This window comes from Ischnura elegans, chromosome 2 (assembly GCF_921293095.1).
Source record: "Ischnura elegans chromosome 2, ioIscEleg1.1, whole genome shotgun sequence".
NCBI classification, from domain to species: Eukaryota; Metazoa; Arthropoda; class Insecta; order Odonata; family Coenagrionidae; genus Ischnura; species Ischnura elegans.
In genome coordinates, this window is record NC_060247.1 from 35,801,837 (window position 1) to 35,815,369 (window position 13,533).

Genomic DNA, 13,533 nt, shown 5'->3' on the forward strand with positions numbered 1-13,533 from the left:
CTTCTAATTCTATATGTAAAGTTAATGAATGCATTGGCTTTGTATGCATATGAACAATGAGAAAAATTCCAGGGAGCTAAAGAAAAATGATAAATTAGTCCTGCATAAAAAGGTAATGGAAACTAAATATTATAGCGTCATTAGTCTTATAAGTCTACGCGGAAAGTTAATGAAAGAAATAATACTTCAAGGGAGGGAACGACAAATGGAAGAGGAAGTGAGTCAAGATTAGCATTGTTTCCGATCTGGCAGGGACACAGCGTCAAACACAGTGATATTTTCAATAGCTAATTAAAGGAAAAGAATTTGGAAAACTATTAAGATGAAAAAGCAGTGTTTCTCGATATAGAAAAGGCAACATCTATTTTGTACTTTTGGTTTTATGATACCTATTTAGAAAAACTTCGAACAAGTTGAGTATAAGTGTCGACATCTACGGTATCAACTGAATTAATACAATGTACATGGTGCACAAATGTTGAGCAAAAACCATTTTTGGAAATACCAAATGGTTTGAAATTAAGACGGTTGTTTTTCTCTAATTTAGTCAATTGAATAGTAAGTCTCCCTCAAGGAATCCTTGTGCCGCCCCGGTAGATTTATTTTTGATGCGTTGGGTTCGGTGGAACCTCTCAGTTTTTGATTTTTAAAGTACTCTCTCTCAATATTGAGGACAGGGTTATTTTTATCGGATGGTTTAACAAATGAAGCTTTCAATTTTGCAAATCGATTTCTGTTATTCTTCCTATTGACCTGAAATTCAGATTTTACCTCAATATCTCATATTAACCACTGGATTCAACGATGTTTCTTTGGCAACATGTGATAACATTTTTAAGTAATGATGCCATTAGTATCGAATTATGTTGACTCCGGGACGTTTACAAGAATAAAATAATCTGCAGGCGAGTGATATTCCATTCCTCTTTTGCGATAAAGTGCGATCAAATGTTTTATGGTGTACAACTTCAAGTAGTGAACCCTGGAAATTGCCTGAGATGCCACCTAAATAATCAAGCTTTGTGAGGGCAACAAGTTACGAACGTTCAATCTTCTTACAGAAACGCGAATAATATTCCTTGAAAATTAACTCATGCCATTGTCCGTTTCTGTGTACAGCAACGGCCCTACTCACTTTCACCTTTTCCGTTGAAATCGAAGAGAATTTTTTGCTTGTTAAATAAATGCTTATGGTTAAAAATTATATATTTTTGGCCAACTCCACCTGCTCACATGAGCCATATCAGGGATTGATTTTTTTCAGAAATAATGAGAAGAGATAGTCAAAAACGTTTAAAGTTTGGTCTGCTCTCCTGTTAATTGATATATGCTCGGAGAGACTCCGACACATTTGGAAAATTTTAAATATAATGAAAATGAAAAGCGAAAAAAACTGAGCAAAAAAAAGAATGTTGGTTTATTCACGTCATTTCCAATTGATGACGTCAGAAAATGTTCCATTTTTGCGAATATGAGATCGATTCAAACACCTAGAGCCACTTGCTCTTTCTACCATCACGAATTTTTATAATCGACAATTAGTTCTAAATAAGTTAAACAAAAATTGTTGAAAACTTATGTTATTTTCTGTGAGTGCTAGAACCATTACTTTTTTCTCATTTTTCCCGAAACATTACCTTTGGTTATTCTTTGGTTATTGTACTCATGTCTTTGATTCTTTTTTATTTACCATACCATTTTTCTCTTCCCCATGGCTTCAAGCTCATCCGATGGTATGTCGTTGTCCATTTTGACTGGAGAATGGACTGCAATTTAGATCTTTAGACCATTATATTCAAAGATGGTTCAAATGATTCTTCAGGAAATATTGAGAATTTAATTATATATGATTCCCATGCAGTGAGTGTTATGCACAGAGAGCCGCATATTTGGTTAATATTGTTTTTCATAATAATATGCAATAGGTATTCATTTTTACTTTCGTTATTCTCCGTTAGGTCCTGTTTATTTCCTGTGAGCTAGTTAAAGCTTGTGATTTCGAAGCAGTTGTGTAGACCCTAATACTAAAACAACCTTATATCTTTTTAATGTATGATGTAATAATTTAAAAATAAGGGTTTTTAGATTCGCCTTATTTCCATCCCTGAATCACATAATTTTATTACCAATTCTATATAAATTGATTATTTTTCTAATGATTGAGATTAAAATCTATAAACGTGCTGTAATATAATTCCTAGGGTAGTTTTTCCTGCTTATTTTTTAAATTGTGTAACGTAAGTAGTTAACCATTCTCTGGCATGGCATGGCAATTTGTAAGCGTTTTGAAAACCTAGAAATGTCAGTAAATCTTTGAAATCCGTAAAAAAACCATAGAAATATCAGTAAAAAGCTGAAAAAGTCAGTATAACACCGAAAAAGTCCATAAGGTATCAGTAAAGTTTTTAATTTTTCCTACTATGATGGATTTATCGCCCAAAATATGTATTGTAGTATTTGTGATTGACGACTTTTGGTGGAGCTTCCTCATCTTAGGAGTTCGGATTCTCCGGTAACCCTTGTACCGTTGTCTTCAGAGACCATGTGGTCTGCTATATATTACGGTTGTTGTCTGCTGTCGAGCGATCAAAGAGAAGCTTAAGCTACATCCATTCCGTTGGCTAGTGCCGCACTGTATGTTTTGATTCTGGTGATGACGCACCGACGCGTCGGGTGCAGGTAGTCGACGAGCGGGTTTCTGTCTAGCCGATGGTTAACACCTGCGCAAAACTACGACGTCTCAAAAGAATCTAGACTGGCGATTCGGGCTGACTTACTTCATCTTATCCCTCCGACTAAAGCCCACGTGCGCTTACAAACTCTCTCCTCCGGGCTTTCAAGTCTGACATCAGAAAAATATTAAATCTGCCATCAGCAACTTTCTTTCCAGGTAAAATGCTATTTCTCTTCGAAATGGTTTCTTAAAGTTATTTTAACGTGAAACCTGTGGCATCAAAAGTGCCAGAGTTAAGCCGCATGATTTTTATTATTTCCTTTATAATCTTCTCCAATTATATTTACAAAATAAAATACGCTGTGTAAATGCAATTTCATTTACCATTTAGCGAACGCTTTCAGACATGCATAATCCTGTGATACTCATTTCCAACCATTATTTAAGCTTCAGCAATTTTTCTAGGATCAAATTTTAATTATTCCTTCATTATCTTCTTCATAGTATTTTATATTGCAGTTTTAGGATTATCTTGAGTACCCAATTTATTTTTTATTTTTCGACGCAGGATTATGCCCAAATGAATCACAATGTCGCGAGCATTAGTATTTATAAGTAGAAATGCCGAAACAATGTGAATTCGCTTATAACCTACGCCTATGTCAGTAATATTTCTCGAACAACTGAATTGTTTTAAGTAGCGAATCACCTTAATCACCTCTAACCGCTCTCAAAATCATAGCATCTTTAGGCCTCCCTTTTTTCTGATATGGCGTTCTGGATAGGCACGTAGCCTGGGGGACTTCGGGGACTTAAGCCCGCCGCAAAATGTTTTCCCTTGTAGCAAATGCCCACCGTACATTCGCATATGAGACAACTAGCCAAAGAGTACTCATAATTTTACTTTCTGTCATCTATTAGGAGTTATGTACTGATATCAGGGCCGCAGATCCCAAATTTTCTCGTAATATTATCTATTATCACCAGTGAACTAAAATTTTAATTTTGTCAAACGATCAGGCGGATTTCAGAAACAAACGCCCAAGGAGGCAAAGGAAAAACTAACTGCGACCGTTTCGGGGCAAACCAACGACGAAAATAAATTTCAGCACTATGCAAACGAAATTCATATTATAAATTGTGAAACTTATGATTTTCCGATGCGTGAAAATTGTGACAAATTATCAATATAGACAACCAGTATACCAGCCAAGCTCTTCTCGAAGCCATTTTTTGTGCTGTGTTAATGGTATTTAGTGTCAAATGGTAAAAGTATACTCATGTGAGAGTAAGTTAATTTTCTGACATAATCAATGAAACATCAGGAAAAATCAGTAAATTCTGAAACATGAGGGGGTTATTAACCTTGTATGAGCACATCCATTCGAACTTTAGAATACTTGAGAGAATACCGCCATTGAAGTCAAATGACGTTAGTTAAAAAACTAGGGACACGGTCGCCTAAAGTAGCTTATAAATATGCTACACTAAAAATATAAGGATTGAAATTATGAAATCTAAAAAACTTTGTTATTGCACATAAGTTAATTACTGTAATGATCATGATAATGATGACAATGATCTGGTGATGACGTATCACGTCGAAGCCTAGGTTGCACATTAATAAGTTAATGTGGAATTACAATTTTTTTTACATGCCTATATGTTGAGTCGATTCCATGGAGTCACACCCGAGACAACGACAAATATAAAGATTGAATAATCCTCATCCTGCGCACCTGTAAGTATGATTTAAAAAAACTTTTGATAAGTATTTATGTTGAATCGAGAAGAAACGGGCCGAGTTCCTTAAACGGTGCTTTTTCGCCTACCGTGGCCCATTTGTCAACTTTATCTCAAAATGTCTTTTGTGAGTGCACATTGGAGTATGTATCATGAGTACGTGGAGGAAGTTTCAAGAGCCTCGGAACGGATCGTAGCACGATTGAGGATGGGAAAGCGGAGGGGAATGCGACGTTTGCCGAGCTCTTGCCCGCGAGTGGTCCCTTGGAGTGTGCAGACGTAATTTACATCCTCCGAAGCCGTCTTTTAAAAGCCCTCTCTCCGTGACGCGAGGATTCGTGAACACACAAATAAATAACCATTATTTTTTTTTCTCGCCGAGTCCATTCTAGCCACTTCCATCGCTCTATTCTCAACTCTTTTTTTATTTCTCTCCCTTCGTCCCCTTCCCCATCCTCCTTCTGTTTTTTTACAGTGTTGAATAAATAAACACTCGAGAGGAGAGTTACGTTTCATTTCGTCCTCATTTCCATCTCCTCGTTCTCTCATCATACTTCCCCCGTAAGTGGAGAGGCTACTTTCAAAAGTTTCTGAAGGGGTCATGCCAGGAAGTTTTTTTCTCTCGCTGCTCCACCCACCAGGTATCCAAGGACGACCGTGATTGGCCCAAGGATTGTTTTATGGCTCCGCCCCCTCCTCTCTCACTCTTCGTGTATTTTTTTCGTTTTTTTCCCCTGCCGTCCCATTCTTCTCCTTCCTCTTGGCGCAATCCCCCCCCCCCCTACTCTTCTCCTTTCCTTATCTCTTCCACGCAAGTCTCGACGGCTCTCCTCCTCTCGAGGACTTCAACCTCCCCTCCTCCGCTACCTGCTCTCTCCCTCCCCTCCCCTCTTTTCCCTGATTCTGGGCCATCAGTCTCCATCTCCCTCTCTCTATCTCATGCCGAGACATCCACTTCCATCCATCCTCCTGTCTTAGGCCACTTCCTTTTTACCCGGACCACCTTGGAAGGAACTCCGAGAACCCGACACGGTCAAGGTGGACGAATGTTTTTAAAGATAATTGGACGATTTCAATACGATTTCAATGCTCAAAATAAGATGGTATATAATGTTTTAGTAAGACCAGTGAACGTTTTAGAGTGATACCTTGGAGTACCATGGCGAACTTTCTTTCAAGATATAATCCAAAACTAATGCGCCTAAGTCACTGATTTATTTGGCTTCGTACTTCGGTAACACATTCAATATCTCGCGTTTAGTTTATTTAAATTATTAAAAACTTATTTTTTTTAAATACCAGATTCTTTTTTCCAGTTATGCCTTGAAGTACTATGGCCTACTTTCTTTAAAGATATCAACCATAATTAATGAGCCCAACTCGCTCGGTGAAGATTTATTTTGCTTCATACTTTGTTAGCCCATTGGATAGCTTACGTTTCATTTTAATTAGAACTATACCTAGGAAGGAGACTGTTTCTTTGTTTAATATTAAGTAAGACTTTACTGATTTTTTTCTCGGGTTACGTATGCTGAATAAAAATGACACCAGGATTCATTGCGGACTATGAATGTGAGATTTACTCGCAAATAACGCTTTACGAAGCATATCCTCAAAATCACCGGATCCTATTGCGTCGTTTTTAGACCGTCAACAAAATGTTGTAACTCGTGCGGCGGTCGGGTTTACCTGGCCACCCGACACGAGGACAGAAAAAAATAAGCAAACACCACATGAGCAAACTCGTACATTACAGCGCCATATTCAAAACGCGCGACACGAAGCGGACTTTTCGCGAATACAGCGTTACGACAGGGAACGTATCTCTTAATTCTTCTCATTCACCAAATTTGCTTAGTGATATTAGTTAAAATGCCATTATAAGTATTTTTATACTGAAGTCAAAATTCAATACGATAGTGACATTTTGCAGCAATATAATATTTAAAAAGTTCATTTTATTGGCTTGTTTTGAAGTGTAAGAAATGAATCAAACTAAAATATTTTATAATTTGATGATATTCGTTTAAGTTTTTGTTGGTTAAAAAATGTTTCTATGTCCTTTGAGACATTTATTTCGTTGTCAAGAGGGGCCAATATCGACCATTTTAGAAAAAAATCCATTCTTGAGAATCAATCTCTTCATATTTTGACGTATCTAAAGGGTTTAATCTGTAATTTTCAAGGTAACTTTAGGATGGCCAATTTTTAACTTTGGCAAAGAGAATTTTTTGACATGCGTGAATCGAAGTAACTTATTTTTCACAGGGAAGATTATCTTATTGATGGATGATACCAATTTTTTATGCTATTTAATGTTATTATTTAATAGATATAATGGGTTCGTAGACATGATATCACGGAATAAGTTATTGCGTCGTTTTAATTATAAAGTTTGGTGAACGTATAGGAAAAAAGCTACTTCTCCAATTTTTTGAAAGAATTTCTATATTTAAATCTTTCATATTAACTCCTACAGTAATCTTACAGAGGCACTTGGTGTCTAAATAATTTGATGCGAGATCGTCATATTAATTTTTTTCGGATTTAACTAAATTCGACTTTTCAAAAGTTCATATTTTTATCAGTAAAATATATCTTCTGTGAAGCAATAGAAAATTTTTCTGCAATTAACAATAAAGAAATACCAATATACTCAGTCATTGGTCTTACATTTGATAGCAAAAGGTTTGTCTAGGTATGAATTTAAATCAGGCAAATGTAGGCACCATCAGTTAGCGTTTTGAGATTACTACTTCGTGTCTAGAATCATGCATGGTTGAATTTCATAAATGCATGTCTCATGCGTGAATTTAATGAGGGTCTCAAAAAGTCATATCGTTCTAGCAGAAGTTTACAGTCATAAAATCGTTTTTGTTGATATATTCTCAAAAAGTCTGTCCAATTTAGTATTTGATATTTTTATTTTGAGGCCCGTTTTTCCGAGAATCGCGCTAGTAATTGGCTTGCTGGTAATTTCGTGGCGCCTGCTTATATGTATGGAAGACTGGTTTTTATTTCCTCTAGAGCTGTCCTTGATAGCGGTGGATTTTTTGTGCTAAACATAACATTTTGTGAGGCTCGACGAAATATTTGAAAAAAATTAAAATCTCAAAAATTTTAAATGGGGATATTTCCGGTTGACCTGGGCGTTGAAGTCCCCCACCCACCGGACTCCTCACACCCCCTTACCCCTCCCCCTCTCTGCCCCTCACCCCATAATATCCCGCTCCCGACTTTGCCCCCTGCATTAACGCATCACGTGACCAACCAACCGCCATAATTGGCCAATTAATAACTCTCTCGTTCCTCTCCCACGGCGTTATCTCTCCTTCTCTTCTTTCAACTCCTCCTCGTGGAGTTCAATGAAAAGATCGAAAGGTCTGTAATTTGCATATTGATCGCTGTTGGCATTTTGAAACCCACTCTCGCTACGAATTATAATCCCTTAGACTTGACTGATAGAGGGTTTCTTCAAAGGTTCTTTATAGGAAGTAGTAAATTTTGACGTAATCTGTGTCCAGTATCTCTATTCAAGGAGTCGTATTGCATGAGTGAATTGATGAAAACTGTTATTCAATTCGAAAACTGAATGTTATCTACTCCCTCATTGTATTATATTAGGGTTTTATATACCCTAAATAACTGTGTGGTCATGCTCATACGGTGAAATTAAATCTCCGCAAGAAAGGTTACATTCATTAGTTTTGCTCTCTGTGTTGAATCGTCACGATGGATTTCTGCTTATGTAGATTTTCCATGCACGAGGGATAATAGTTCGATATTTGAGCAAAGAAAGCACGGGAGTGATTTCATCCTAACAGAAATAATAACTTTTTTATGGAGACAACGTAATATATCAACGAATGAATCGATATATTACAGTTTTCCTCATGGTGATACATATGTTTGTATTGCATCTTTTTGGAAGAGTTAGCACGCCAAATCACGGTGCGTTGTTACATGCGACATAGTATGACTCGAGTAGCAAAAAGCAATACATTTGTGTTGGCCAAAGGATCAGTTTTGGTAATAATATAAGTTAGTCTTATCATGACTATTGTTTTTCATAATCAACTGTATCCATTCGATCATCTGCTGCTTGGCTTCTTGACTCTCTTCGGCCCGGTTTTACACTGACTAATTAAACCTCACTTTAACTGAAGTGGAAATTAGGTTGGCATGTTGTTAAACGTGAGATTGTGTTTTTAAAGCAAATTATACCGTTGCGCCGGTTGGCTGACGGGAGCCAACGAGAGGAAAACGCAGCTACAGTAGTTCTCATTTTGAAAAATTAATGTGATAACTGATGCAAAAGGGTATTGATAAAGAAAAATCGCATACGTGAAATTTGTTTACATTTATTTTTATGCGATGGTAATGTCCGAAAACGAAAAAATGTCAGTATTTAATATTACATTTTTGACCATCTAATGTTCAAGCATCAGGGTTTCATTTAAATTGAAAATACTTGCAGTGATTCGGCAATACTTGACCACTAAAAGTCCAATTATGTAATTGAAGATGTGCTATGCAAGTGATATTTACTTTTTAAATAAATTTTTACCATACAAATGGACGCTTGATATCAATTTGGATGTGAGTAATTGACATTGTGTATTATACGGTATAATACTAATGAATGTCACTGAGAGGTATAATTTCATGCTCTCATTATGAATTGAGTATGGGTTTGAAAGCCTTTTACAATTTTAACCTCGCACCTTTTTATTCTACCTCCTTTTTAAATTACCTTTTTCAGTAAATACCCATGCTGCTGCTTGGGTATGAAGTTAAAATACTGAAGTCTTTATACATGCACGTCCGACTAATTCGGTGGTAAGGTTTGCATATAGAGTCTTCATATAAAAGTATAGAATCCCATCCAACGGTATAACCTGGGGAAAAAGCTTCTCCAGTTTTCTGTGTCTTTCGCATTCTTATTCAATCACAAGAATGAGAGAGCATTACTGTAGTCACACAGGCCAAAGGATTTCGAAAACCCTCACCCTCTAAATACCCATTCACAAATAGAGTTTATTATTCGATAATATATATCAAACCAAGCAATTCAGTCATTCGTACTGACTGAACCCACATTACAATGATACACAGTTCTGGCGATAAATTTATCCTAGTAATCTCCTATGCAAGAAAAGCCAGTTATTACTGAAGTTTACAGTTTAAAAAATTTCATATATATAGACAGAAATTGGTGGGAAAAATAAACTAATAATATTTAAGCGAAACCCTACGGGGAGAAAAGCACTGACAACTACAAAATATTAACTGGTAATAAGATAAAGCGATAGGCATTACATATCTTAAGTACCTCATATAGCCTTTTGAAAGGCTACAAGTAACACACTTAGTATTTGAATTACCTTTGGTACTCTATGATAGCAATGAAATAGTAGAACAAATCGAGAGCAGAAAACAGCTGATATAATAACTCAAGCAAGAAAGTCAACAAAAATTTTCACAATTGCTTAGCACTAAGAAGATTTATTAGAATCAGATCGTTTTTGTAGCATTTCCATCCTTCATTATTAAAAAAAACGAGGAGGAAAAGCAAAGAATGATCATTAACAATGTTCTTAGTTTAGAAGTAACACTGAACTCTTCCTCATTAAACACCTTCACTTAGTAAAAACAATTTAACGCTTTCACGATCACACATCAAATGTAATGGCATCAACTTGCATTTCCTAGCTCTAATGACAATGCAATATTGTTTGCATAAAAAGAGCTAAATCCTTTCACTTACCCACTATATTGCACTCACCACCCTTATTTCCGCATAGGTGCTCACCAAGTGAAATCAAGCCGTACGCTACATGTAGTGAATTATGGATTATATGATCACAACATAAGCTTATATAGCGAAGTACAATCAGTGCTATCCCTTTCTTTCTCAGGCTGCCAAAGACGAGAATTGGTTTTTCTTGTTTTGTACACAATCGCTGTAACCGCATTCACATTTGGTAATCGTGGATGAAGACATTGATATCAAATCAAAACTGTTATCTAATCGTATTTCACTTTATTACCTTCCTTGGATGGATGATTTTATTATTTTCGCCTACACATTACCACGGGCACAAAGTAACAAGTAAGATTGTGCACTGACTTCTACATTGCCTATCTTCATGATTTTCAAGAATTGGGCACAATCCACTCCAGAAATATTACCGAACGTCATGTCAATATTTGGGTAATTATTATGTTAGTATGACGCTAGGATGATAGAAAATAGATTTCGGATACCGTTAAAAAGGATAAATGCCGGTGGAATGTTTGCTTAGCAGATTTATTTTTCGGAGCGAGTGTTTGTTGCGCTTTCAATCTGAGCCATCAGCTACTCATGATTGACGCAGGATTTTCGAAACGACATTCATTCTTACCATGTCATATATGTATCCTTAAGAAGCATAATTAATTTGTGAACACTGTTCACTGAACAGTAATGCATTCACTGAAATGCCTATCCGCTGCGATTGAGATGTAAGTAAATAGTGTGCCATTAGTGGTATGAAACAAATATTCTAATGAACGGGTGCTCCCGTAGCAGGCGATTATTCAATAGGGTAGTTTCCTATTATTTTTTATTGTCTATATCGATAGATTATTACTCTTGGAGTACGTATTTCACGCTTTTAGATTTTTAAATTACGATATCTATTTTTAGCGATTAAATGAAATGTGAAAGTTTTCAAGCGCGCGAAAACGCGACGGCTAAGTATGAATGCTGGGAAAACTCCGTGTGACGTCATCCTGGTTCCCGCTGTCTGCGAGTGAGATGACCTTGGGGCGAGGCTTGAGCGCTGATACGACGCAGGCTACTAGCAGGTAGCAGAGTACCCTGCTAGCAGGTAGCCCTTGACTTAAATAAGCATTATTATTCCCCTATCAAACGAAGGAAACTTTCCGACTTTGGGCAGTTTTAATAGGTGATTATTAAGTCATCTTTCCCTGAGCTCTGTGGCTCATGCATGCATTGGTAATCTCAGACGATGTAAAACTCCTATCTACTCGTAAAGAAACTAGGTCCCTGTGACGTCACGTGGAGTGGCATCGTATCGGCGCCAATCTGGCCTTTTTCAAATGCGGTTAAAATTGACCATTGCCATTCGTCTGAACTGGGATTTCTAAAACCAAATAATTTGTATATTATGAATACGCTAATGGTGGGTAAGGAATCGCAATCAATGCCTTTCGTTTCCTTTAATGAAGGAAACTACCCTCTTAAAATCGAGATGATAAAAGAAAGATGTGTGACTAATTTATTGCCTTTGCACTCACTATATTTGATGTTGATTGAAGAAAGGGATATGTTACAAATAGTACCATTTGTTATGAATGCTTCATGTGAGTCAAATATTGTTGTAAGTTTTGAATAAATGAAAAGTGAGTTTTGGGCATGAGTATTAAAAAAATAATATTCTTGGATGTACGTATATGTTATGTTTTTCTTTAAATTTATAGTTTTAATTTTAAATTTTCGCATGAAAGTATTTTATGTCCATTTACGGTTCGCTAAAATATAGGCGCATCCATGAAATAGCGCGATCTTGGGACTTGAGGCGGAGGCAGTCATATGTTACTCATCGCTTCGATAACCTCGGGTTCCTCCTACTACCTCCTTACCAATGCCTCGCGTCCGATCGACGCCTGACCTCCGTCGCGACGCGTCGCCACAGTGCAAGTGGGCTGAAATCGAGAAAAGCTGGCAAAAAATCGCTGTAGGCATAGATATTGCTAAATTAATGAAAGATTTTGCAAATAGGATAGTTTCCTTCATAAAAGAAAACGAAATGCATTGATTGCGATTCCTTACCCACCATTAGTGTATTCATAAAATACAAATTATTTGGATTTAGAAGTCCCAGTTTAGACGAATGCTAATGGTCAATTTTAACCTCATTTGAAAAACGCCAGATTGGCGCCCATGCGATGCCACTTCACGTGACGTCATAGGGACCTAGTTTCTACACGAGAGGATAGGAGTTTTATATCGTCTGAGGTTACCAATGCATGCATGAGGCACAGATCTCAGGGAAACATTTCTTAATAATCACCTATTGAAACTGGCTGAGGTCGGAAAGTTTTCTTCGTTTGTTAAGCTATTAATAATCCTTATTTAAGCCAAGCGCTACCAGCTAGCATGGTACTCAGCTACCTGCTAGCATCCTGCCTCGTATCAGCGCTCAGAGCCTCGCCCCAAGGTCACCTCACTTGCGGCAGCGGGAAGCAGAACGACGTCACGCGGAGTTTTTCCCGGCATTCATACTTACCCGTCGCGTTTTCGCGCGCTTGAAAATTTTCACTTTTCATTCAATCGCGAAAAATAGATTTCGTCATTCGAAAATCTAAGAGTGTGAAATGCGCACTACAGGAGTAACAATCTTTCGAATTAGGCAAATAAAAAATAATAAGAAACCACGCTATTGTGTATTTAAATGATGCAATGAAACATATTTAGAACGATGCAGTCTAAAATATTTTTTTAGGAGGGTAATAAAAATTAAAAATAGGTAAAAGTGATACGGGAACCCTTGTTGCCAGATGAAACTCAAAATTTTGATGCGGGAGAATCAAGGGTAAGATAGAATTTCTTCTATTCTCAACAGCGATTTAGCTCTCTAATTGCTTTTCATAAGGTAAGTGATGACTGAAAATTGCTATTGAGTCTTTTAAACTATAAATATTAATAAATGAAGAGTTATAATAAAGAAGAATACCACTTACAAATATGTTTATTGCTACTTGTTAAAAAACAAAAACGTGCCAATTTATATCCTATTCTGAGTCAGAGAATGAAGACTTCTCATATTCTAAAATATTTTCGCCATTAATTAGATTTGCTTCTCCTCTAATATTTTTTTACTTTATGGGGAACCCCCACAAAGCAAGAAATAAAAGTATCTGATGCAATTTTAAGATTGAATATATTCCCTTCCCTACCATGTGGCTCTTTGCTCATACTTTTGTATTTCCCTATGTTTTCTTACATTTCTGTCTAATACTCGTGTGATATCTCTTCAAAGGGTGCCGTACTCTGATTCCGTAATAAATGATGACATTCAGGCAGACATTTACCTGATAATCGTCTTTCA